This window comes from Nanorana parkeri, unplaced genomic scaffold (assembly GCF_000935625.1).
Source record: "Nanorana parkeri isolate BGI_ZX_2015 unplaced genomic scaffold, ASM93562v1 scaffold400, whole genome shotgun sequence".
Taxonomy (NCBI): domain Eukaryota; kingdom Metazoa; phylum Chordata; class Amphibia; order Anura; family Dicroglossidae; genus Nanorana; species Nanorana parkeri.
Genome location: NW_017306668.1, coordinates 943,262 through 970,876, shown reverse-complemented (window position 1 = coordinate 970,876; position 27,615 = coordinate 943,262).

Genomic DNA, 27,615 nt, shown 5'->3' with positions numbered 1-27,615 from the left:
TGTTTTGTCTACACAAGAGATGTCAGACTGGTGTTTTTTTACTGCATGCAGTCCTCTCACTCCTTCCTTGCCAGCTAATTTTTGAGTTTAAACTGAATGAGGCTCCAATTGATAAAGACTACACTTCCTTACATACTTTTTAAGATGCACAATTTCCCAGGGATAAATATTGTATTGTATAAATATTGTAACTTAAATTTATTTCTATAATTTTAATAACCAGAGTGATGCCATTTTATCTAGAATTAAGTTAATGTGGCCTTTAGTCACAATGTAATCTTCAGTAGACATAATGTGGCCCCTTGCAGAGTTCTTCAACTCAGTTTGGCCCACATTTCCTTAAAGTTTGACAAGCTTGTTCTAGACAAAAATGAGCTAATGACAATAGCTGTCAATTTAAAACCAAGGTACATTTCTTGGTCCTGTCAATCAATATCAAGAAAGCACCATATGGGTACACATATCATAAAAGATACAGTATATGGAGGCTATGTTTGCTGTCCAAAAATGCTAGCTTCCCGGCTGTTTATTCTGACCTGCTGACTTTAATATTTTATAAGTAGGGATGAGCTCAAGTTCAGACTGAACCTGAGCTCTTTTGAACCTAGAAGGAAATCCTCCTGAACATGTAAGGAAGCTCCTTCCATGCCGCCAAATCAGCTGCTGATGGGAAATTCCCCACCCGCAGCTTGATGTAAGCAAAGGGGCGGGATGCAGTGACACCATTGACCTTATTTTGGCTACATGCCTATATTTGGTTAATGATGTTAGGTAAATGACTTCAGCACAAGCGTCTCGCCCCTTTGTTGACGTGCAGCTGTTGGGTGGGCAATGCCTGGCCGGCAATGGATTGGATAAAAGTCCCTATGGCACTTCCTTGTTTGGAGGAGCTCAGGTTCAGACCAGGTTTGGTCTGAACCTGAGCTCATCCCTATTGCCAAGTTTAGAAACTAGAGTTACTGTGGCAGTGAGCTAAAAAGCAATTTCAGAAGGTGAGGTCAATAGCGGAAGCCTCCAAATTTGTCTCTTGAGAGGTGTCCTAAGCTCAGCAGATAATCAGCTAGGCAACTTATCCTAAGCAGATAAAGCATTGGCTGAAAAACAGCTCTTGTATTATTTCCCTTAAAGGCAGCAGCTGCTCCAGCTGACATTTGTCAGTCTTCAGTAAGAGGGAAGACTTCTTTCTCCAGGTCACTGACAAGAACCAGAGTGGTATAAAATACATCTTAGAAATATATGTGCATGTTTAAAGTATTTTATCCCTTGTGTCAGCCATGAAGTCAACATTACCCCTTTTGGTAACCATTGATAGCAATGGGTGTTGCAGCCTCTAATAGTCCTATGCACCTATACGTGTTTAAAAAAATCAATGGCTAGGAGCTACATTATCTCCTGAACATGATGTAGATCTTAGTGTTGAGGGCAGGTATGAGCAAAGCTTGTCTCCTTCTGATTGCTGAAAAGAATGCTGAGCACAGAAAGCAGATTATAATAGCTATATGGTTATCTGTAATCTGTATTGGCTACTATACCTATGTTTGAAAGTAAAACAAAATATATAATGGTTTATCTTTAAGGATCTAAACAGCCTTCCAGTGATAAAACTATAATTATATTTAAAGCCCAGATTTTCCTAAAGGGAGAACTATAGGCACCTCCTACAATGTATAATCTAAAACAGCCTTTTAAAATCCACTCTTCTGTGTTGTTTGTGTTGTGCTTTGTAGCTTGCCAACTTTTAAATACTTAAACAAGGTGACAACGCTGATTAGCAAGCAGTAAAATCACTACAGCGTTGTCACCCTGTTTAGAGCTATTGTGAAGCAGGGTTATCACCTTAGGCACCTGCCTACTTGCTTCCAGTCAGGGCTGGTCAGGCCCAGCTCCACAATCATGACAACATAGTGCTGTCCCCGATGCTTGCGGTCACTTTCCTCAGACACAAGGTTGCCTGTCTTTGATCCCTATCTCCAGGTACCCAGCATAAAGAGTAGCAGCCCTTGTGACATCATCACAGGGGCTGTGGCACTTTTCAGGCCAGGAGCTGCAGGAAGAGAGAGAAGATAATTTTTTAAATTTCAGAGATGAGGATAGTAAAAGAACAAAACACTGAGGGTACTTACAAGGGTAGCATATTAGGCTAAGAATATATTTGCTTATAATTTTACAGCTTTACAGCACAGGAAAGATGATATATATCTTAATTCCAAAGACATTCTGGTAGGTAATTGGCTCCTGTCTAAATTGGCCCTAGTATGTGTATGTATGTGAGATAACGACCTTAGATTGTCTTCTCCTTGAGGGGAACTGACTAATGTAAATGAATAGTATGTAAAGCGCTGTTTGAATTGTCAGCACTATACAGTATAAATGCCTGTAATAAGTAGTAAATAAAGAAAGGTATAAGTCAGTGCTGAATATCATGATTAGGATGCTGCTATTTGACTTTGATAACCTATTTATATCAAAGCCTTTAGGGATATTAGTGTAGATGTAAGCCATCTGTGTGATACAAATTCACTAATGTACCTTAGCCAAAAATGTGTTTCCACCAAAATCAGCTTGTAAATATTAGACCCAAGTTATATATATATATATATATATATATAGTTAGTTATATATAGTGAGGCAGTGGCTTGCAGGAATTTGTGGATGCGTCATGAGTCACCTAGGTTTCTCACCCACACAGACTTTATGACTGAAGTGGAATAAACAAACATTTTCTTTTCTCAGATCCTAATACTTCTGTTCTAGGTCCTGGATCTCAGACATAGGCTTTGTAGAGCTTTGGGTGGGTTAAAGCCTCTGATCCACGTCTGACCTGTTAGCCAGACCTCAATATTAGTCTCAGCTGTCCCCAGGCTTTTATATATGTGCGCTGACTGATGCTCAGGGCTCTCTCTTTCACTCTTTCTATTGTGGAAGTCTACTGTAGGGTGAAAATGCTGACTGCTGACCAGGGGCGTAAGTAGAAATCACGGAACCCTATAGCAAAAGTTTGTATAGGGACCTCCAAAAGCCCCCACCCCCCTCAAAAAAAAGTACCTACCTCCAGAACGCATTCCTGTGCCTGCTCCATCTCCGTTTCCTTCTCTTCAGATCCCTCCAGTGCTCACTGCTGCAGAGCCCACCATAGACCCCCAACAGCTCACGAGAGACATTGCAGAGCCCACCAGACCTTGCAGAGCCCACCTGAGACCCCACACAGCCCACCGGAGAGTGACCCTACAGAGCCCGACTGAGATCCTGCAGAGCCCACCATAGTTGCGGCAGAGCCAGGCCCCAGCCTCCTCCTCCACCACTGCAGCCGACGCCGGGCCCCGGCCTCCTCAGGCCCCTCCACCTCTGCCGCCACACTGGACCAGCGCTGCTGGGCCCTGGCCTCCGCCACTGTCATCAATGCCTCCTCCTCCACCACTGCTATCACTGGGCCCCAGCCTCCTCCTCTGCCAGACTGGCACTGCAGGGCCCCGCCCTCCTCCACCTCTGCTGCTGGGCCCTGGCCTCCTGACCAGGCTCCCCTCTGCCCTGGGCCCCGTAGCGATCGCGTGGGTCACTGTGGCGGTAGTTACATCAAAGCTGCTGACAGAACACTAAAAAGGTATAAGAACTGACTGTTTTTTGGGGAACATGTAAGGGGGCCCTCTAGTCGCCAGGAACCAACCTGAGTTTAGTTAGTTGCTCGGATAAGCAGGTGTTTTGTTTGTTTTATGCTATGAATTTGTTGTAAAAAGTTCCCCTCCTGCATTGAACGCATGTTTGTTTGCTGCCTTGATGAATAAAAGTGCAGGATACACCTTGCTTGGAATGTCCCTGTCTTGCGAATGGTTTACTGCTGCCTGCCCCCCTCACAAATGTATGTATTAGCAAAAGCGTGTCTGTTTCAGAATGGGAAGGGTTTAGGATGTTATAAACAGTGCTTTACAAGTGTCTTAGTGGGCACTTAGTGCAGGATATGAGTATGAGTGGTATGACAGAGGGCAGTAGATGTTAAACAGTGTAAAGGGTATGATGACAGTTTAGTATGTGTAGAAGTTGAGAGCGGAGGGTATGATGGCTGGCAGTATGTGTAGAAGTGAAGTGTGGAGGGTATGATAGCTGGCAGTATGTGTAGAAGTGAAGTGTGGAGGGTATGATGGCTGGCAGTATGTGTAGAAGTGAGGTGTGGAGGGTATGATGGCTGGCAGTATGTGTAGAAGTGAAGGGTGCAGGGTATGATGGCTGGCAGTATGTGTAGAAGTGAGGTGTGGAGGGTATGATAGAAGTGGAGTGTTGAAGGTATGATGGCTGGCAGTATGTGTAGAAGTGGAGTGTTGAAGGTATGATGGCTGGCACTATGTACAGAAGTGAAATGTGGAGGATATGATGGCTGGCAGTATGTGTAGAAGTGGAGTGTTGAAGGTATGATGGCTGGCAGTATGTGTAGAAGTGGAGTGTTGAAGGTATGATGGCTGGCACTATGTACAGAAGTGAAATGTGCAGGGTATGATGGCTGGCACTATGTACAGAAGTGAAATGTGGAGGGTATGATGTCTGGCAGTAGACTTAGATGACGGGATCCGCCCAGCTGTACCCGCCCCCTCCCCCGTCCGTTCCGCCAGTCAGCGCTGGCAGATCGGAGTCGGGAGAGGGGAATCCAGCCCCTCCCCCTGTCACGGCAGAGAGCCGTGACAGGATCGAGAGGTGAGGGAACCCGGTATGTGTTCTCTCACCTCCCGATCTACTGAGCCGACCTGTGACAGTCTCATTGTCACAGGTCGGCTTAGAACTATGAGGTGAGTGGAAATCACTCATGTCATAGTTCTCCTTTAAGTTAGGTACGCATGTGGAGCTGAAAAGGGTTCCAGTTAAGGGAACCTGTTAGCTTCTCGGACATGAGCATTTTAAGCAAATCCCAAATAAATCTTCACTTAGCATATTTGTGTGGTCTTCTCTTTCTAATAATTATTATTATAAATATTATTAACAAAACGCTATCACAAAAAAACTGAGTTCTAATAACTAGCTTTGGCTATAACAGCATTCAATATTAAATGAATTCCTTTTAAATTTAACATGCCTTTATCTATACTTTACGTGCAGACCCAGCTGTCTGGCAAAAGTGACAGTGAGGAGACAAACTATAACACTGTTCAGACTTCCTTGATTATATAGTTGTAAAATAGAAAAATGCTAGCTGTAATTTTTTATGTTGTACAATATTTGTGCAAATATTTATCAAACTGATTTTTTTTAGGAAAAAATACACTGAAATTAATTTCAGTGCAAACAAACAGGATATAATAGCCACTTTTTGGTAAAATATAAAACATGGGGTTGTGTCAGGTAAATAGATACCACACATGTCAAGCCTTAAAATTGCACATGCCAGTAAAATAGCAAAAAACTATGATACCCAAAATTGCCCACAGGCAATATTTTGAAAGCTTGTACCGCTCATCAGTTTAGAGTTAACAGTGAGTGATGGACCTAAAATGATTGCTCTCACTCGTTTGTGGCAATATATAACATGGGTGGCCCATACTGTCGTTGTTTACATGTAGGCACACCCAACGCGTGTTTGCATTTGTATGTGTTTGTATGTGAGGGTGAAGGGTTTAAAAAAAGTTTTTGTGGGGTTTTTTTGTCACTTTTTTTTTACACTTAACTTTATTGCTATCACATAGAGGGCACAGAGAAAGTGTCAGATCCTCTTTATTGAGACGTCAGGGGTCTATTAGATCCCTAATGTCACCTATGGACCCCACTGAAGTGCACGAAACACAAATCATGCTTCACAAGCAGCAGGAGAAATGACAGTCTGAAAACAGAAGTGATGAAATCATCTTTGGGTTCAGTGAGTGGAAGTGAGATCAGTCACAGAAAGTTTGCTAATCACTCTCTGGACAAGCCGCACACACCAGCCATGCCGGTCTTGGGCTTTCATGAGGGACAACGGAGCCCAGGATATCATGGCAACAGCAGCAGAGAGGGAGCGGCACCCTTTTTAGCATCATACAAGTGAGCCGCCGATCACTTGTATGTGAAAGCCGAGTGCCAGATGAAAACAGCAATACCAAGATCACGTCTTCTGCAGTGGCCATGATCTGGTATAACCACTTTAGAGCCACTACGTTTATATACGTATTGTGGTCCTGAAGTGGTTAAAGTAGAACTGAAGCCAAAACTTTTTTTTCCATCTCTTCCTATTCTTGTGACCACTCAAAAATTGTCATTTTCTTCCACTTTTAGTGATAACAGTCACCAGGACAAATAAAGTGGGTAAATCTTTCTAAAGAGGACACCGGTAGCAATAAAAACCTGATAGGCCTTCTAATCCTTCTCCACCTTATCCAAAACCAAAAAAGAAATTGGTGAAATAAGATGACCATTGTACCATTGTAAAGTGTTATAGTATGTCCTAAGCCCTATAACTCACTTTTTCAAGACATCTTGGATGGGAATATGGATGAAATATAAATAAGGAATTTATTTAAGTACTGAACACTATTATTTCATACATTAAATGTATTTAGTTATCAGTGCACATTTTGGCAAAAATAGTATTAGAATAATAATAATAATAATTATAATAATAATAAGGGAATATTAATATAAGCATATTCATACATATCATTTTTTATATGTACTGGCCAGTGATTATTGTTTTCGTTTGAAATAATATTTGATGTCACTTGCAAATATAGTTGTATAATTCTTATTTCATGTTAGAAAGAGTGATATATTTTTTCCAGACATGTTGTGTTATTAATTTTATGGTTTTAGTTTCTAATTAAGAAGCAGTGCAAATGAATTTCTTAACTCCCTCAAGATTGTTAATTTTTACATACCAGCTGTGTACTTAATTATATTATTAAAAATATACATTCCTTAGAACATCCTGTCTAATTAATGGTGCACTGCTGTCAGCCAAAACAAATGGGAAATAACTGCATAATTTTGTTTTTGCCTAATCTCAGTGATAGAATTTACATATTATATTAACCGTTGGACAAGATAAACTATTTTTAGGGATTATTTTTCCTTCACTGGGAAGTAAAATATGATACACATTTTATCATGTGCACCGATCTAGCATTGCCTAAACTGACAGATATTTGTTACTTTGAGTTAGATATCTATTAACACAAAGTAATACAGCAGAAAAGTATGAATACTATCAATTTTTTTTATTGTAGAGGGTCCATAACCTGTAACAGCCAGGTTGGTGACTTTACGTTTTCTTCTTGTAGTTAAAGTGTATGTATAACCAAACTTTAACTCCACGTGGCTGAAGGAGAGAAATCACTTGATTCCCCCATCCATGCTAAAGAGCGTAGATGGAGGAATCTCCTCTACCGGCTATTGTATTCTGACAGCTGGCAGCCACAACTATCAGAATATCTGAACAGTGACTTCAGCTGATTGGCTGCAATCAGTGGTCTGTCCTACAATTTTCCACCCGAACCCTTTTCAATTGACTTTTGTTAAGCTGAGTGGTGCCAGCAGGGCCAACCATGCATTCAATTTTGGCCCATTCAGGAGGAACCATCCAAATTTCAATCTTTGCATGGCCAGCTGTAGTTTCCACTGTTTTGAACTCCAGAGGCACATGCTTTGACTCGACTGAGCCGAGGTGAAAGCCAAACAGCCGGCCATTGGCCTGCTGGAAGCCTGCTACTGACAGCTGGGCGGAGCCAGCCGTCATCTCACTGCTGGCTCCGGCCAGTTGCACTGACAGATCAGCGTCCCCTGGTTACCAGTGGACGCTGAACTCTCATTACAGTGATATCACCACTGGCTCTGCTGAGCTCTCATTGTAATGACAGCAGGTTCCGACCAATAGGAAACAGTTGGGCAGAGCTAGCTGTCACTGCTAGCTCCGCCCAATCGTTTTCTACTTTTTTTCTACTTTTTTTTAACTGTTTTACGCCGAGCGGCATCTGGCTATTCTGCTCGGTACCTCCGTGGTACCGAGCAGAATAGCCAGATGCCGCTCGGCGGCATTCAGCTATTCACTCACTGCTGTTCGGCCCCTATGAGAATAGGCCGAACAGCAGCGAGTAGGCTGCCGGAGGTTCAGCTCAGCCAATCCAGATGTTGGATCAGCTGAGTCGCACTCCTTCTGCACTTCAAGTCGGCCGAAGATGCTGAGCATGTTCGGCCAACCCGAAGCAAGCCCATGTACGGCTGATTTCAGCTGTACCAGCCTTAAGTGAATACCCAAACAGCGTTCGGCTCACTTCACTTCGGTGCGGTTATTCACACAGCTGCCTTGGCAGCTTTGTGAGAAACCCTGTAAGTGTTGTTGATTTCCTCCAACCTCTTCCAGCCACTTGCAGTCCACATGTAGTTTCTCCAGCATCTGTTGCAGAAGATTCCTCTGGACTGTCTTTCTGACAACAGTGGACCATGCTTGTCTAGTATGTAATTGTAGGGCTGTCTGTAGTCTTGCAAGATGGGACAGCAGTAGTTGTGACAATGTAAGTGTCATGTTTGACCACAGGCGATAGACCGCTGCTTCCAAGAAGAAGACAGCTGTCCTTACCTTCATGTGCTCCCGGAAAATTGACTTTTGGAGCTGGCACTGGGACACAATAAAATAAAAAAACCTAAGACATTTCAAAACGTATGTGTTCCTGCACCCCACGTTCACCTAGGCTGTTTTTTCAGAGTGCAATGGGACTTTAAGGCTTATGAGATTTAATGATTAAGATGAGATCTGCTTTAATGTAAATATCATTCAGATCATATTAATTTTAAAAAAATTAACGTGGAGTTTGCTGTTATTTTTTTTTTATAAGGAAGTTTAAAAAAAAAAAATAAAATTAATTATCTGTCAAAAATTGCTAAAATACAGTAGCCAGTCAAAACAGTGTTATGAATTACTATTAAAAATATGGGTCTAAATCATTTTGATTGCTCACAATTTTGGAGGATAATTTTGGTGCTAATTATAAAAACCTGCATATTGTTAATCAAAGAAAAATGAATAGTCCACACCATTTACTAAATATTTTTGTTATTATATATTTTATTATATACTTTAAATATATAAATGTATATATATGTTTGCAGGATCACCACTGAAATGCTGTTAATTTACATTGTAATAAAAATGTCATAAAATACTGAAATATTGTCAGTTGTAAAGGTGTGTGGCATTCTATAGGTGTGAGAAAGTAAAAGTGCCTGTGAATATGAGGCAATAGAGTGGAGAGATATTCATGTTTCTCAAACCTCTCCATCTGTTCACAAAGCTTTTAATGAAGACCTGGGATTAGTGTGGGTCACCACAGTAAATGGTTGCTGCACTCTGTCCTCTGTACTATGCCGGGCTCTCCCACAAGAACACCTTTTAGTATTGGCTGACACATAGCAATGTATTGACCACACTGTTGGGTACAGCCTCTCTGAGCAGAGTACTGTTTAGTAAACACTGCTTTACGTGTTGTCAGTGAAGTCACACATCTACATTGCCAGTGGCTAGTAATAATGAACACTTCAAAGCAGCTAGCTTACCAAATTGGTTACATGCTGTGAGCCAAGTAGACATTTGTCCTAGGTAGTTTCTTATAGGATTAGTCAACATAAATATTTCCATTCGAGATTCTGGAATAAACGGTAGATATACTGGGCATTAGTAGAGAGATTTTGGTGATTTGTGTTGTTGGGGAAATCTGGCCAAGGTGGACACTCTTAAATTCACTCATTGAACTGCTTAGGCGAAATCAGCTTCTTTTCTTTATTTAGGGGGTGATTTTTTTAAATTGTAGTTTATATTTGTTATATTTGTTAGGGGCCATTTTTGGCACAGGAACAGGCCCAGGATAGTTGAAAGGAGGTTCTGTGACCTTCAGTAGTAATTTAAAGATCACTGCACCTCTAAGGTTGAGTTCACACCATTTTCCGCTCCAGATCTGGAACATAGTGCATTGCATTTTGTGCCATATTTTTACCGCGATTTTGCCACGTTTGGAATTTTTTATCTTAAAATGGTCTTAAAGTTGCGTTCCGTGCGTTTTTGATGTGTTCCAGTGCATTCCAGACCAAACAAAATAGGACAAGCAGTATTTTTCTGGTCTGGTCTGAAGCGGACTGCGCTGGTGGGAACAGAGGCAAGAAATAGCATAGGGATACATTGGGATGCATTTTACATAGCTACATAGTATTTGGGGTTGAATAAAGACATAAGTCCATCAAGTCCAACCCATAAACAGTCTGGGTCCAGAAACAGTCTGGTCTGGAGGTAATCTGGATGTGGTGTGAATGGGCCTTTAAAACCACCAAATAATACCTTAAAGTGACACTAAACTCGGGAGTTAAATCTTAAAAATGCATTTAAGCCTTACCTGTTAAAATGTTTTTATCTTATTTGTGTATCACTCGGCTGTAGATTCTCAAATCATCTCTGAATTGGTGCCGACACTGTCCTTCCTTCTGGAGGGTGCCTACCTTTGTTCCTCATGATCCCCGTGTGTGTTGTAAAGTAGGCACCCCTCCAAGCTCGCTCTCGAGATAGACTGCAATGTTACATTTAGTTTACTCATTTGTATTGAGATTGTAGTCCATCACAGGAGTGAACTTGGAGCGGCTTTACAACACACACAGGGACCATGGGGAACAAAAGTAGCCAACCTTCAGAAGGAAGGACGGTGTCAGCACCAATTCAGAGATGATTTGAGGATCTACAGCTAAGTGATGTTACAAATAATCTTCATTTTTATTAATAGTTAGGGTACTTGAAGGCTTTTTTAAGATTTAAATACTGAGCTTACTGTCACTTTAATTTCAACTTCTGACTTAAATGCATTTCACCTAAATGGAAGAATTTGGACAAAATGTACATATTTTCACTGAAATTTAAATGATATGAAAATTCCCAGTTCTTTTAAACCCTAATGAAAATTTCCTTTAAAACCCTTTTTAATAGCATTGCCTTTCTAAAACATGATTTATTATATAAAAACAAATTGGCTGATTTATAAAGTAGTGATTCAACAGTTTTCCAATTACTCGCCTCATTCTTTGGGGGTTATTCACAAAGTTGCCGGAGGCAGCCGAGTGAATAACCCAGCTGAAGTTAAGTGAGCCGAACAACGTTCGGCTATTCACTTCTGGCTTGTACGGCTGAAATCAGTGGTTCACTTCGGCTGCACTTCAGTCAGCCAAACATGTTTGGCTGAGCCGAAGTGCAGGAGGACTTCGACTCAGCTGATCTAACATCTGGATCGGCTGAGCCAAAGCTCCGGCAGCTCGCTCGCTGCCGTTCGCCCCTATTCTTATAGGCATTCGGCTCGGCTATTCTGCTTGGTACCTTCGGGGCACCGAGCAAAATAGAAAAGCAATGAAAAAAGTTTTTTTTTAAATGTTGAAAAAAAGATTTTTTTAAATGTATTTAAATAGTTAAATAAAAAAAATAATAAAGATTTTTAAAAAAACAAAAACAGACATTAGCAAGCAATTGGAAAAAAACAGCTTATCCCATACCATGAATTCACCCTGAGATTGGACAATATTATGATGAATGATAGACTGACTAGTATATTGGCGGACACACACACCAAATTTTTAAATATATGGGAGCCTTGGATCTCGTATCAACATCCTGAAATGAACATGGAAACCCTTAGACACCTATAACAGACTTCTCCGTTAACGAGTGGTAAAGTGGGTGTACCCTCGGAAACCAACAGCGAACCCTATACACCATCCTTGAACAAATACCAATATGATCCACACCGATGGACTCCCTATCTGACTTTCCCCTCGCCTTTTCTCTTCCAATTCCCTCCTGTGCTTTATTCTCCCTTTTCCTTCTCTCTCTTTATTTTTTTTAGTTTATTTACTGTGATATACTAGAGGATGTAAACATAGCACTTGTGAGTTGCCTTACTACTTGAACCACATTAATGGAAAATAATTGTCACGACATTCTATGTGAAATGCGATGTTTAATTTCTTTTATGACAAAATCAATAAACAATTTGTTACAAAAAACAAAAACAATTGGGCAGAGCTAGGAGTGACAGCTAGCTCCACCCAACTGTTTCCTATTGGCCTGCACCTGCTAGCGTATGTTAGCAGGTCCCGGCCAATGAATAACAACTGGGCGGAGCCAGCCATGACGTCAAGGCCGGCTCTACCCAGTTGTTATTGTTTAATGACAGTTCAGCGTCTCCAGGTCATTTGGAGGGCGCTGATCTGTCATTACAAATGGGGGTGGAGCCTGCCTCCGCCCAGCTGTCATCTGTGGGGTGAAAGGCCAGCCTTCGTCTGGCTGTTGGCCCCACTTCGGCTGACACTTCAGCTGGGCCTACGGCTGGGTCTTTCGGCTCCTTTGTGAATAGCCCCTTTTCTCTCTATGATTAAGCCTATCTGGTGGAACCCGTAAGGGGCTAAAGGATCAGTTTGGGATGATTTTACTGTGTACTTGAATGGTATGAACTTTTAATAAATCTGATTTTTTTTTTAATGAACTGTCAGATGAGTAGCTCTACATTGGAATTTAGGATTTTGTTATGCCAGCACGTTTGTTTGGAGCCTGCACCTGATTGATGTGACCGGTTGCATCAGTGTTTTTCGACTTTGGGGATTGAATGGTGTATACTTTGAAATTCAAAAGTTAATCGGCCTAGATATAGTTACTTTTAACAGAAATGTGCAAAAATATTGCTGTTCATTTAGTGATAGTGGGTGGAGCCATACAAACCATACGCTTATGCCCCGGTACCCAACTTTGTATCCCTGCTAGTATAACTGTTAGTTTATAACAGATATACTAACATTATAATACACAACCGCACGGTAGACAGGAAATGAGCCATCAGCTATAACATGAAGATGTATCCATAGGAGCCACTGAGACATAAAAGCCAAGCCACCAGACTCAATCTTTTTGGACAGACTGCCCCTTGAATATTTTACCAATGCTGCATATGTCTGCTAATACTAGAAATCTACATAGCATAATTTTCATTGTGTATATATAGATAATTGAAAGGTTTATAATTGGACATATATGGTCTGTACCATACGAATATCTACAAACTTTTTTATGGCTGAATACTTATACTGCTGTTCAGAATACAGATTTGAATAGCATATACCGTACTTACTGTATGTGTATAAATGATTGCCTCACTTCAGTAACTCTACTTTTCATATTTTTCCCTATGTATGGCAACTTCTTTACTTAGTTATTTGCCCATCTGCCACCCTTCACATGGAAGCACACAGCAATTCTTTCAAAGGGTACAAGCATACATTTGCATTGTTTAAATATGTAGATGAGATGCACAAGCACTTTTAACTATCCCCTGAGCTCATTTACATCAGGGGGCACATGTGACACTTTGTACTTGCTGTATTGTTATGTATTACTTATTTATGGTGCAGAACAGCACTGTGTCAGCATTGTTATCTGTACGTTCATCTGCATTTATAAATATTTGTATAACATCTCAGCATCAGCAGTGTAAATGTACGTACACACGCTATATTTATTATATATGCATATACATTGTGGGATTATGACGTCTTTTTCTTGGTATGCTCATGGAAGTCATCACAGAGGTTAAAAGAAAGCTTTGTTTTTGTTTTGTTTTGTTTATGTATATATGAATAAGATTCATTTAAAGTATATGTATGGTCAAAGCTTCTTTTTTTGTTTGAGATTAGTAGGGAAGGGTTAAAACCCCCTGTTTATTTTGCCTGTGTCCCGTAGGGAAGATTTTCCCTTATTCCCTGTCCTGGCAATGCAAATGTAAGCGAAAGGAAAGAAAAGGAAATCTCTACAAATAGAGGGGACTATTTCCACTCTTAGCCAGCCAGCTACGGAACTGGCATCCCCATTGGAAAATTAACTCTCATCTCTGGTGACAACTCAAAAATGTTGGATTTTGCTTTACTGCCTGTCTTAGTGACAATTGTCACCAGGACAATTAGGCTCCATTCACACCTATAATTTAGGTGTGATTAGGGATTCCAATTCCAGTTAATGATCAGGTGGCAGTGGCTGCATTTGCAAACGGCAAAATGCTGGCAATTACATGCGGTTAGAAAGAGATCACTATCCCTGGATCCAGTCAGAGGGATTAATTCTTAACACCATGTAATCGTAGGAATCCCTAATCACACCTAAAATGTAGATGTGAATGAGGGCTCATAGAGGGTGACTTTGCTGTGACACTTACATCAATTAAAACCTAACAAGGATCTAACACTTCCCTGCTCCATTTAAAACGAAATAAAAATGTTTTGGTAGACATACACTTTAATGTGCATTATATGGATGTATGTTGAGTTTCCTTATTATTTGTAGTGGTATATGTACACATATTTGCTCATAACATGCAGAGTGTGTGCTTTTTGTCTTGTAATGTTCAGTGACAGTGATTTGCTGTTCCTCTCTGTCAAAAATAGCTATACGTGCTTTAAATCTTTTAAAGCTGAACTCCAGACAGATATTAATGACACAAATATATGTAGCTCCGTACTTATTAATACATCACTAAATATAGAAGTGTACCTACAAGAAGTGTAAGTACCTGAATTTGACTTGGTATTAGCTTCTTGCAATGCCCTATACAGCAGAGTTCAGAATAGGAGAGGGAGAAGCCGATTAGTTGTGTGCTCATGTGCTAACAAAGTACATGATAGGAGAGAACACAATCAGAGCTGCTTCTCTTTTCACTGGGGAAGTGAAAATGCTGAAAAATACTTATTTGGGTTTAGATACACTTTAGGAGTCTGTATCTCTGGACAATCTCAGGGAACTGGGGAATTCTTAACCACTTCATGATTAACTCTGGGGAGATGTCTAAACACATCTTCCAGAAAAACAAGAGAGGAATATATCAATGCTCGATAACACTTCAATGACTGTGGAAGGCAATACTGCAATTAAGGTGAGAAATGTGACAATCAGTATTCCTCGGAGAGATCTATTGTTCCTGTATGTAAACTCTGCACCTGGCAGCATAAACATATGGAAGCCAACAAGGCTAACACCCATGCCTGTAAAGAGGGTTTGATAAACTTAATGTAAAAATTTAACTTTTGCACAGTGCCGTCACCAGGGTGGGCGCGGGGGTGCGGCCCGCACCCGGGTGACACCATTGGAGGGGTGACACCAAAATGACTCACAGTCATTTTTGTGTCACCCCCCTCTGAAAAGTCGGGCGCTCGGTCATGGACCGAACGCCCGACCGTATCAGGAGAGAGGAGGGGACCCGGCGGCATACCTTATCCCACCGGGTGAATGTCCCCTCCTCTCTCTGCCGGCGTCCATCACCAAGATGGCCGCCGGCAGGTATCAGAATACTGCCGCGCGTGCGTGATGACGTCAGCGCGCACGCACGTGGTGACGTCACGCGCATGCGCAGTGACGTCTCGGCGAGATGACACTCGGTTACCGCTCCGGGTGTCACCCAGCATCGGGACGCCCCTGCTTTTGCATATGAAAACTAAGCTAAGAGTAAAGCCAAGAATGGATCACGTACCATGGTCCCCTGAGCACTGCCCCTGATATCCTTTTTTAGGATGGCTCCTTTCCCGTGCAGGGCCCAATGGAGCCACCCTTGTGTTTGCTAGTAAGCTGTGTGTATCTTCGCAAACATACAGGCACAGCAAAGCAAGCAAGCTGCTCCCATCTCCTTCTTCCTCCTTCCCTCTTCCTCCCATCTCCAAGCTAGTAACTGGACAGCTGTTGTTCAAGAAACCAAGAAAGGGCGCAGAGAACACTGGCTAGCTAACGAAGTTGTAATGAAGACTAAAGGTGGTGGCACTTACGCGTGATTGCCAGGATCTGGAGATGGACGGCCGGTATGGAGGATCGGGGCACTCGTGGTGTGGTTCCGACTGTAGTCGATGTGCTGATCCGAGAGGTACATCCACAAGAGAGTGTAGACAAGAAGAGGGGACTTCGTCCGAAGTGCCGTTGGGGGTCTGTGCGGTGTGGAGGAGAGGCAGGGAGATCGCTGTGGTGTCGGCAATGGACAGCGGGCAATGGACAGGGCTGTAGCAGCCACAGCTGTATGTGTCAGCGGGCGGTCACTGTCAGGTCTGCTGGGGACAGTGTGCGGAAGCAGCTGACAGATGCCGAAAGTCGAATCAAATGGCGAGTTGGAGAGGGATCAAATCGGACAGGAGCCGTGCATTGGATAGGGCTGTGGCAGCCGTGGCTGTGTGTGTCAGCGAGCGGTCGCTGTCAGGTCTGCTGGGGACGGTGTACGGAAGCAGCTGTCAGATGCCGAAGATCGAGTTGATGGTGAGATGGAGAGGGATCAAAGCGGACAAGAGCGACGCGTTTCGAGGTATTGCCTCTTTTTCAAGCTCGGGTAAAACAGTCAGTTGCAAACTGCTCTCTCCTTTCTGGTCTTGTACTCAACAAGAAGTTCAGAGAAGCTGAACTGAGAGAGTTGGAGCTGTTCTGAAACATAATACAGTAATACCTTGGTTTACAAGTAACTTGGTTGGAGAGTGTTTTGCAAGACAAGCAAACATTTCTGAAAAATGTTGCCTTGATATACAAGCAATGTCTTGCAATAAGAGCAAAATTTTGTAGAAAACCACCACCGAATAAGGCTGTAGCAGTGCGAGCGATGAGTCTGTTTAACGACAATGCAATGTCACATTGGATAGATTCCTTGTTAAGGTTTCAGAAAATGAAAAAGATTCCATTGAGTCAAGAGATAACAGTGATTCCGTTAGTGATAGTGAAAGTCATCCTACACAATAATCCTCCTCTCTCTTGTCCCCCTCACACCAGCCACGAAGGTACCAGTAATTGGTTTATTTTTCTTTATATTTTGTACAGTATTATATTACAGTACAGTATTGTAATCATTTGTATATGAATATTTTTGGGTTGTGGAACGTATCATCTGAATTTCCATTATTTCAAATGGGGAAATTCGCTTTGATATACAAGTTCTTTGGATTACAAGCATGCTGCCGGAACGAATTATGCTCGTAAACCAAGGTATTACTGTAACTATAAGTGTTTGTGAAAAAAATGAAAGAAACATTTTGCTCAGCAATGTATTTGTGTTTGTTCTGGATTCATTATTGAAAAACGTTTCAGAGTTTAATACTACTTTAAGCAAACACGGAATGAATGGGTTGTATGCAGTCATTTTAGCTCATGTACAATTGGCTGTCCTCTGCTTGGTGTACTACTTTTCATAGTCCATATCTTTTGCTTCTCTCTTCTCTTCCCACTAAAGTGATCCAATGTATCATTAGCCTCTTTGAAAATTGTAACCTTTTAGCAGTCTACTACAACTGTTTCATATTTTGCCTGCACAAGCCTTTTTACACGTTTTCCCATGGTGACCACACATGGGGTCTTATGCAAAACATTCTGGAAATAATGCAGGCAGTGTTCTTCCGATAATCTTTGAGTGTGCACAAAAGTAATGCATACTGACACATGAGTTAGCACAGTGTCAAATAGATCTCGGTGACTATACAGTAATACCTTGGTTTACAAGTAACTTGGTTGGAGAGTGTTTTGCAAGACAAGCAAACATTTCTGAAAAATGTTGCCTTGATATACAAGCAATGTCTTGCAATAAGAGCAAAATTTTGTAGAAAACCACCACCGAATAAGGCTGTAGCAGTGCGAGCGATGAGTCTGTTTAACGACAATGCAATGTCACATTGGATAGATTCCTTGTTAAGGTTTCAGAAAATGAAAAAGATTCCATTGAGTCAAGAGATAACAGTGATTCCGTTAGTGATAGTGAAAGTCATCCTACACAATAATCCTCCTCTCTCTTGTCCCCCTCACACCAGCCACGAAGGTACCAGTAATTGGTTTATTTTTCTTTATATTTTGTACAGTATTATATTACAGTACAGTATTGTAATCATTTGTATATGAATATTTTTGGGTTGTGGAACGTATCATCTGAATTTCCATTATTTCAAATGGGGAAATTCGCTTTGATATACAAGTTCTTTGGATTACAAGCATGCTGCCGGAACGAATTATGCTCGTAAACCAAGGTATTACTGTAACTATAAGTGTTTGTGAAAAAAATGAAAGAAACATTTTGCTCAGCAATGTATTTGTGTTTGTTCTGGATTCATTATTGAAAAACGTTTCAGAGTTTAATACTACTTTAAGCAAACACGGAATGAATGGGTTGTATGCAGTCATTTTAGCTCATGTACAATTGGCTGTCCTCTGCTTGGTGTACTACTTTTCATAGTCCATATCTTTTGCTTCTCTCTTCTCTTCCCACTAAAGTGATCCAATGTATCATTAGCCTCTTTGAAAATTGTAACCTTTTAGCAGTCTACTACAACTGTTTCATATTTTGCCTGCACAAGCCTTTTTACACGTTTTCCCATGGTGACCACACATGGGGTCTTATGCAAAACATTCTGGAAATAATGCAGGCAGTGTTCTTCCGATAATCTTTGAGTGTGCACAAAAGTAATGCATACTGACACATGAGTTAGCACAGTGTCAAATAGATCTCGGTGACTTCTATTCACTGCGTCTTCCCTGCTTCATGAAGGCAGTCTGGGGAGCGACATAATCGTGTTCATACAAATAAGAAGGTAATCGCCTTTTTTTACTCACTGACTCCCTCTTTTGCCCATTCAGCCTGTCTGTGGATCTATGAACATCAAATTGCCTCTTCATGTTTAACCAACAAAAACTATTGTCAGTCTTGCAAAGCGTATTCATCTAAACCCGTCAGTGTTATGGAAACCTTTGCCTGGAAAGCACACAGGGAAATAGAAGAAAGTAACAATGAAATTGTAGATGTCTTGTGGTATTTTTTCACTCGTGTGATATTTGAGATGTTATGGGTCATTTAGCTGTTTTTCACAGTCGCGCCAGTGAATGCTTATTTTCTCTGAAAGCACTTACTAGATACAATTGGCATGGGTAAATGTTCACACATACAGCAGTGCTTAGTAAATGTACGGCATAGAGGAGAACATTTTCTCTAATATAGGTTGGATTAAGTAAAACATTTGATTAGAAAAGGAACGATTGATTTGATTATAGGGATGCACCGATACCGTTTTTTCGGTATCGAGTATGAGTCCCAATATATCTCTTTCAGTACTCAACGATACGGTATACTAATAACAGTACTTTCGGGAGCATAGAGCCGGCTTGCCGGACAATTAGAAAGCCGTGAGGCAGGTCATTACTCGCTGCCTGACTTCCTAATTGGCCGGGAAACCGCCTCCATGCTGTTTGGCCGGCTCAGTGCTGATTGGCCGGGAAGCCAGCTCAATGCTGTTTGGCCAGTTCAATGCTGATTGGTCAAGAACATGGCTTCCCAGCCAATCAGGAAGCCTGGAGGAAGGGAAATTTCCGTTACCGCACTTCCGGGCCATTACCAACTTTCCAGAGTCATTACCGATACCGTTGCTTCCTGATTTGCGTGAAAGCCAGCTTCATGATGTTTGGCCGGCTCAATGCTGATTGGACGAGAAGCTGGCTCCATGCTGTTTAGCCAGCTCAATGCTGCCTGGCTGGGAAGTTCCAGTATTGGGGGTAAGTACCGCAGCATTTGGGCAAGTAAGAGTATACTAGTATGGGTATCGGTGCATGCCTAATTGTTAATAATGAAGTACTGAGCTGGTCATACAAGGAGCAACCTAAATGTACAATTCCTGTTTAATCTGCTTCAGATTTATCAAAAATGTCATAATGTCTTTGTCAAATCTAAAGGAGATTATACAATTCTTCTGTAATGCACATGATCGGTTAAGTGGACCAGGCATCAGATATGATAGGTCCACTTATCATATTTTCATACTAAAAGAGAAGTAAAGTCAAACTTTTTTTTGTTTGGCTTTACTTCTCTTTTGGGCCACAGGAGTACATTTACTAATATACTTCTGTGACTCAAAGTCAGCTGATAGCAGGCTACTGCACGCTATATTCTGACAGAGCAGGCCATATTTGCCACCCAGCTGCCTGATTGACAGCTGGCTTTGTCTCTCTAGATCCACAGCCAGCTGTGCCCACCCCCTACCCTGTCTGTCCCTCAAATGAGTGGTGAAGAATGAAGAGGGGCTGTGGGACTCCCTCCTGGAAGTGATAACTGACATTCACCACTCTCTGCAGGGAGGAGACCATGAGCTCAGCGATCAGTGTTTACATGATTGTTCAGCTCTCTTTATATAGAGCCGGCGTGTGACAGCTGTAGTGTTTAAAGGAGAACTATGAGGTGAGTGCTTTTCACTCACCTCATAGTTCTAGCCGACCTGTGACAATGAGACTGTCACAGGTCGGCTCAGTAGATCGGGAGGTGAGCGAACACATACCGGGTTCGCTCACCTCTCGATCCTGTCACGGCTCTCTGCCGTGACAGGGGAGGGGCTGGATTCCCCTCTCCCCGATCCACCAGCGCTGACTGGAAGAACGGACGGGGAGGGGGCGGGTACAGCTGGCTCTGCCTCTAGATAGGCAGAGCCAGCTGTCACTCACGCAGCTGGGTGGATCTCGACATCGATGTCGGGATCCGCTCCGACTGCGGCGTCTCAGTATACCGCGAGCTGTAGCTCGTGGTATACTGAGCCTAGGGTGACGGGAGGACGCTAGTTTGTGTCCTCCCGTTACCCTAAGGAGAACTATTGACTCAAAGTCAGCTGATAGCAGGCTACTGCACGCTATATTCTGACAGAGCAGGCCATATTTGCCACCCAGCTGCCTGATTGACAGCTGGCTTTGTCTCTCTAGATCCACAGCCAGCTGTGCCCACCCCCTACCCTGTCTGTCCCTCAAATGAGTGGTGAAGAATGAAGAGGGGCTGTGGGACTCCCTCCTGGAAGTGATAACTGACATTCACCACTCTCTGCAGGGAGGAGACCATGAGCTCAGCGATCAGTGTTTACATGATTGTTCAGCTCTCTTTATATAGAGCCGGCGTGTGACAGCTGTAGTGTTTAAAGGAGAACTATGAGGTGAGTGCTTTTCACTCACCTCATAGTTCTAGCCGACCTGTGACAATGAGACTGTCACAGGTCGGCTCAGTAGATCGGGAGGTGAGCGAACACATACCGGGTTCGCTCACCTCTCGATCCTGTCACGGCTCTCTGCCGTGACAGGGGAGGGGCTGGATTCCCCTCTCCCCGATCCACCAGCGCTGACTGGAAGAACGGACGGGGAGGGGGCGGGTACAGCTGGCTCTGCCTCTAGATAGGCAGAGCCAGCTGTCACTCACGCAGCTGGGTGGATCTCGACATCGATGTCGGGATCCGCTCCGACTGCGGCGTCTCAGTATACCGCGAGCTGTAGCTCGTGGTATACTGAGCCTAGGGTGACGGGAGGACGCTAGTTTGTGTCCTCCCGTTACCCTAAGGAGAACTATGGGGAAAAGCCCTGACCCCATAGTTCTCCTTTAAGTATTGTAAACTGTATATTTTACTCTCCCAATACGTCTACATTAAGTGCATGCATGATGAGTATGTGTAAGTCAAAAACTAAAATCACCGTAACTATGTTTAAGGAAGGCTTTTTAGTGATAACAGGTATCTTTATTTTGGAATAACTTTACAGTTTCTGTATAATATGACATGTCAGGACTTTATTCATACTGACTTACCGTAAAAATTATTGATAGGTCTACTTTAGGAGTTTGTGATCTAATGCATACAGCTCAGCCTTCCCCAATGTTTAGGGCTGATAGGCAAACTATTGTAAAAAAGTATGGGAAGTTGGGCACTGCCATGGGGGACTTATACCAAAGCAAACAATATTTTACTAAAAAAAAGTACAGAGGGGAGAGGGTCTTTTCCAAGGCTTTAAGGACAACATGCAAATCCTTGAAATAACATGCTGGCAGATGCCTTAAAGCTGTCCATGGTGCTATGCAACAATACGATTTTCATGGACAGTGTGAGCGACAGCATACAATGGCAGCACATATTTGACTGTGGAATTTATTTTTTTTCCTTTACAATTAGCTTGGCTTACATGCAGCCGTAGCACTCAAATTTGATTAATTTCAAGCTTTCTTCATGTAGTTTTAGCAGCGACACATGCTTTTCCCTCAAATGGTAATAGGCCCACTTTGACAAGCAGAAATAAATCGGTTTGCTGTGTTTATTGCTGTCTACTGTCCAGCTACTGTAATGCTACTGACCAGTTTCTATTTAAACCTCACTAAGAATTTAGAGACAGCAGATGATTCAAATGTGTAAAATTGGTCAGTAACAGGATAGTTTTAATCAGGGCCAATAGGTTTCAAATACTGCAAAGGACATAGCAGTGTAAAACTGGCCAGCAGCAGGACAAATGTAATGAGCAAGGCTAGTCCCAGATTTACTAGAGACATAGAGCATAGGTTTGGGTTTTACTACTTGAATTAAGATACTGCAGAGGATACAGCAGTGTAAAATTTACCAGCAGAGGGACAGGTTTTTTTTTTTAGAAATAGTAGGTGATACAATGTGAAGTGATTTTTAAGTGCATGGTTCTTTCACTAATTTTTTTTCTTCAAATTATGTAGTGGGATGCTGTGAAGAAAAGGCAGCTCCAAAAAAAGATGATCAGTAACAAGTAAATTATCCCCTTGGGGCACCACAAACTTTTAAAATAGAAAAAGAAATTGAGGACACAGGGTCCTCAAGCTCTTTTTCTGTAGCATCTGTTCTAAATGAATGGAAAGTACAGAGGCTTCCCATTCATTCAGAAAATATTTACTATCATCCAGTTTCTGGATGGGGAGAAGCCTCTGTACTGAGTGCTACTCCCCATTGAGAAACTCATGAATGAACAGGAAGTGATGTAAATCACTTCCTGTTCATTCATAACTGGGGACACATAGTACTATGTCCCCAGTTATTTACATGAAAAAACCTGTATCCCATCTCACTCCTGACCGGATGGAAGCCCAGGTAAAACAGGGCGGGTGCGGCAGTGACAGCAGATGCCTCCGCAAAACACCAAACCGCAAAAAGTCCAAACAGAAGGTCACTCACACTCCAATGCAATGCCAAGTCAATTGGAGGGAGCCACTGTCACAGCAGCATGGCCGAGCGGTGAGGATAGAGAGGGCCGCTGGCTGTCAGATCCTGGCCGAGCGTCTCTCTCTCTCCCCACCGCTCGGCCATGCTGCTGTGACAGTGGCTCCCTCCTCTGCCTCCCCACCCCTGCCGGCTGAAGTGCTTTACTTCTCCCCAGATCCCCGCTGCATACAGATGGGGGAGAGCAGCCGGGATCCAGAGGAAAAGCTGCAGGCTGTGTTCTGTGTGTGGCCGAGCTTCCGAGGAACGGTACATATCAGGGATATGTACCGATCCTCTGTGCAGAGCTGTGCCGCCCCACTTCTCCCTTATGGCTGCGCCCCCCCAACACCTGCGCCCGAGGCGAGAGCCTCAGTCGCCTCACCTTTGCTGTGGCCCTGGTTGGAGCGGTGGCTATTTAACAACACAAATAGGGGCCATAAGGAACAATAGAGAGGTAAAAGACAAAGCATTTTAGTTTAGTTTTGGACAGAGTTGGGAGGAGATCTAACCTCTATCAGGTATTTATCAATGTTCTGTGTCCCTTTCCTGTAAGATTTCAGGACAGGAAGCTATATGAAATTTCTCCAGAAGAGACACAGACTGAAACAAAACCTTTTTCCATTAAAACAGGTAAATGTTAAAACCTCTGCCAGGTTATTGTTATTGCATATACCTTTCTGTTCCAGAACCACTCCCTTATCGTGCTGTCACAGGAAGTGAAAAAAATTCTATTTTTAACATCAATTATTTTGCTACCCTTCCTTACAATATTATATTTGTCAGAAAGTGGAGTTACATTTTAATCATTATAGATCAATATAGAGAAAGATCAATATAGAGACCTTATAATGCATCACTAGTCATACAGGGATGCCATAGTAACCAGCTTTGTTTACCAACGTGGGCAATTATATGCAGTATAATAGCTTCTTTAAGATGGTCACATGGGACGCTCTCTCCCAAGCTGAAATGTAATCACATGCATTAGCCATAAAAGCCCCCATAAAACAAGATACATACATCCGACATACAAGTTTTCTATGGCTTATCGTTTAGGCGGTAATACATTGTAAAACGTATAAATCTTCACATTTCTTCACAAGAATGTGATGGAGAACTGTGACAATGAGCATACTAAACAGAAGATCTTGCCTAGGATTCCCAATGCGGAAAACCTAAAATCCCAGAGAAGCAAAGGTGACTCAGCTATCTTGCTTCTGTGCTTTTATAAACATAGAACGTGCAAATAAGTGGCAATTACTATTGGTTAATGATCTCTATAACAGTGCATGGATTCCCCTAATGCAGTGCCTAGAGACCATGAAGGTGTAGACCAAGAGGGGAAAAGAAATGCTTTTGTCTAACATAAAGAGATATCCAAATACCACTAAGTGGATTAAATAAGCTACATAATACAGGATGGGTTGTACACAGGGCCATGAAAAAAAATTAAATCTTTGTCCTCTAACATTGGAACCCTCTAGAAATGGCATCTTTGCATCTATCCCAGTGGTATGGCTACTGGAGCCACAGCAATGGCTGGATTCCTGCATAGCCAACATATGCCATAACTAGGGAGGCAGGACTGTCAGGGGTGTTAAGCAACCACCCATATATCATATTGAATTGCTTACTGTCAGCAATACATTCCATGTGATATAAAAGGTGCCAGACAACCCCCCAAACCCTCCTCGTGTGTCAGTGCAGTCTAGCTGGGCCCTCATTGTTGCTGCCTCTAAACAGTTTGTACTTTTTTGCTGGTGGAAAAGTGTAAAGTGTACTTACAGTTCACCCACTCTGGATGTGAAAACCTAGAACTAAACTGCTAAGGTGTCAGTTGGGCTTCTTTTCTAGTCATTGGTACCAGATGTACAAATGCAGAGAATCTGACTTACTCGAGGAGTTAGAAATCTACACTCAATAAATTGTGTGTATATGTTCTTCAATTTGTATATAATGTGGAAAGCAATTTCCTGTTCACTTTAAACAAACAGATGAAATAAGTAAATAGAAATGTACTTTTCACATAATTGGATTATTGAAGTGAATGTTCAAACAATGTGTTTAGTAAGGTTTTTCAATTCCTTTAGTAAATCAGTATACAAACTTTCTCTTTTAGTCTCTTTGCTCAGTGTGAGCAATGTGCCTCATGCAGTTGTGATATCTAATTTTATTTGGCACAAGGTAACAAGACACTTGATCCATGGGGTCAGGAAATATAAATCGAGCCTTAGTGGAGCAACAAATGGAGAATCTGCAGTCCTTAAGTAGTTTAATGGTTTTCTGGTGCTTATAATATCATAAGAGACTGTGAGGGGAGAGTAGACATGTGCGATTCGGTTCGTTACGAAATTCGTTTTGGACGAATTTTCGGAAATTCGGAGATTCGGATGCATCCGAATTCCGAATTACAGCTAAGATGAATGCAAACGAATCCGAAATTCCCGATTTCCCGAAATTTGTTATTGGACGAATTTCGTTGCAGCACAATGACATTAGGAAGACACACATAAATGCTTAAAGTACAGAGGCTATAGAGTAGTGGTTAAAGCACAGGCTTGCCATTGCTAAGATTCCAGGTTCAATTCCAGGGAAAGTCAAGTTTAAAGCATTCTCCTAACATTCCTACCAGACATAAAGGGTTTCAGCTCTTTAGGGTTTTATCCTTTAATTGAAAAAAAAAACAAACAGTCAATTTTTGACTATTTCTTTAATAAAAAAATGTAAAAAAAATGGCTCCATCGATGTAATCCAGAGTCAGGATCAGGATGCAGGACCCCCGCCGACCCGCCTAAATAAAAAAAGTCCCGCCGCAGACGACCACCTTACGAAAACCAAAAGAAAAAAAATGACATTCAGTCTGTGTCAACAGATGGGCAGAGCGAGCCATGACGTCACGGCTCGCTCCACCCATTTGACATTCTCAGCTGTCAAATGCTGCATTCTGCATATATATATCAACTGCTGCTAGGGTTAACGTATAGAGGCTATAGAGTAGTGGTTAAAGCACAGGCTTGCCATTGCTAAAGTCCCAGGTTCAATTCCAGGGCAAGTCAAGTAATATTTAAAGTTTTTTTTTTTTCATAAACGAATTTTGTCCGAAATTAATTTAATTTCGGACCCGAAAAACGAAACTAAACTAAACAAATTTTTTTTTTTGTTTCAAAACTAAACGAAACTAAACAAATTTTTTGCTGGTGCACATGTCTAGGGGAGAGTGAGATGATAAAGTGGCATTTCCACCTCAGACATATACTCTGGAACCATCCTAGTTATTCATGAGCTAGGAAAATAGTAGAAGACCTAGATAGCTGTGAGCCATTAAAGCGGACCTACAACCTCTTATCCTTTACAGCCAAGAACGTGCCATCTTAGCCTATATTTGGATTGCAGTTGCCATTGTGCAGCACATGTGATAAGCTATGACACCAGCCATTTGGGGGCCATTAAATTGTTGGGCCTAGTTCAGCTTTAAGTTGGCCATACACTGTTAGAATTTTATTCGACCACTGGGTTTCCATTCAAGACATGCTGCTTACCTATTTAATACATGCTGGAATGGAAACCCAGATGTATTAAATAGGTTTCTTTTGTGCCTTACAATATATATGATTTTTCCTGAGAATTTTGTTAGTTCAATAAGAAATGAGAAAAGTTGTCGATCCTGCTCCTTTTACTTTCACTACGGTACTAAATGAATGTCCATTAGACCCCACCAACCATTAGAAAATTAAACACATGTTCTACTGGTGTATGGTCAGCTTTAGAGCAAAAAGTTTTTCCCCTTGGTGGGCTGGTGGGAGATGTTTTTCTCACACCACTGCTTACCATTTGGACAGTATAATAATGTGTGGAAAAAACAGTCCTTTTGTTTCATTATTTTGCTGACTATTTGGGGTTTCACAAAGAATCAGATTATTCAAAAGGTACATTGATAACTACTATACTGCAAATAACTTAAATAGTTATTTTGCTGTGCTAGAACCTATGAATGTAACATCAGTTTTCATTTTTATTGTATCCCATCTGTCTTATCCTCTCATTCTCTCTCTTCTGCTCCCTGTTTCTTTACCATCCTGGATTCTTCTGTGTATCCTAATCCACATTTGTAAATCCCTTTCTTCCCTACATCTAATTGGTGATTTCCCTGTAGACACATCTCACCCTTTCCCTGGATAACTAAACCTGTTAAAGAAATGTGTCTACACGGTGTAACTGGGAGGAGGTTATAAAGAATTTCTGAAGGGGAGCAGGTTGTAGTTTAGTACGTAAATATGTTCTATTTACAATGATTGGAAATCTCAAATAAATAAACAAACCAAATACAAACAAATAAATAAAAACATTACAGTGACATGACATGGTAGCAATGGGCTATAGAGCCTCTTTTGCACAACTATGTACCAATTTTTTTTGAAGCTATGCCCATATTATTTTAGTTTACACTTATGAACAGTCAGCTGGCAATAATCTAGCAATTTTATCAAATAATCTGAACACTTTGCAATGTCCTTTGCGGTTAATAAACATTAACAATATGTCATTTTTTCTTCATTAAGGCAGAAGAAAATATTGGTTGTAAATAGGTCACTGTATTCTCAGTGGATGGAGTATATACTGCGGCATGTGTGAATGAGAACATTCAGC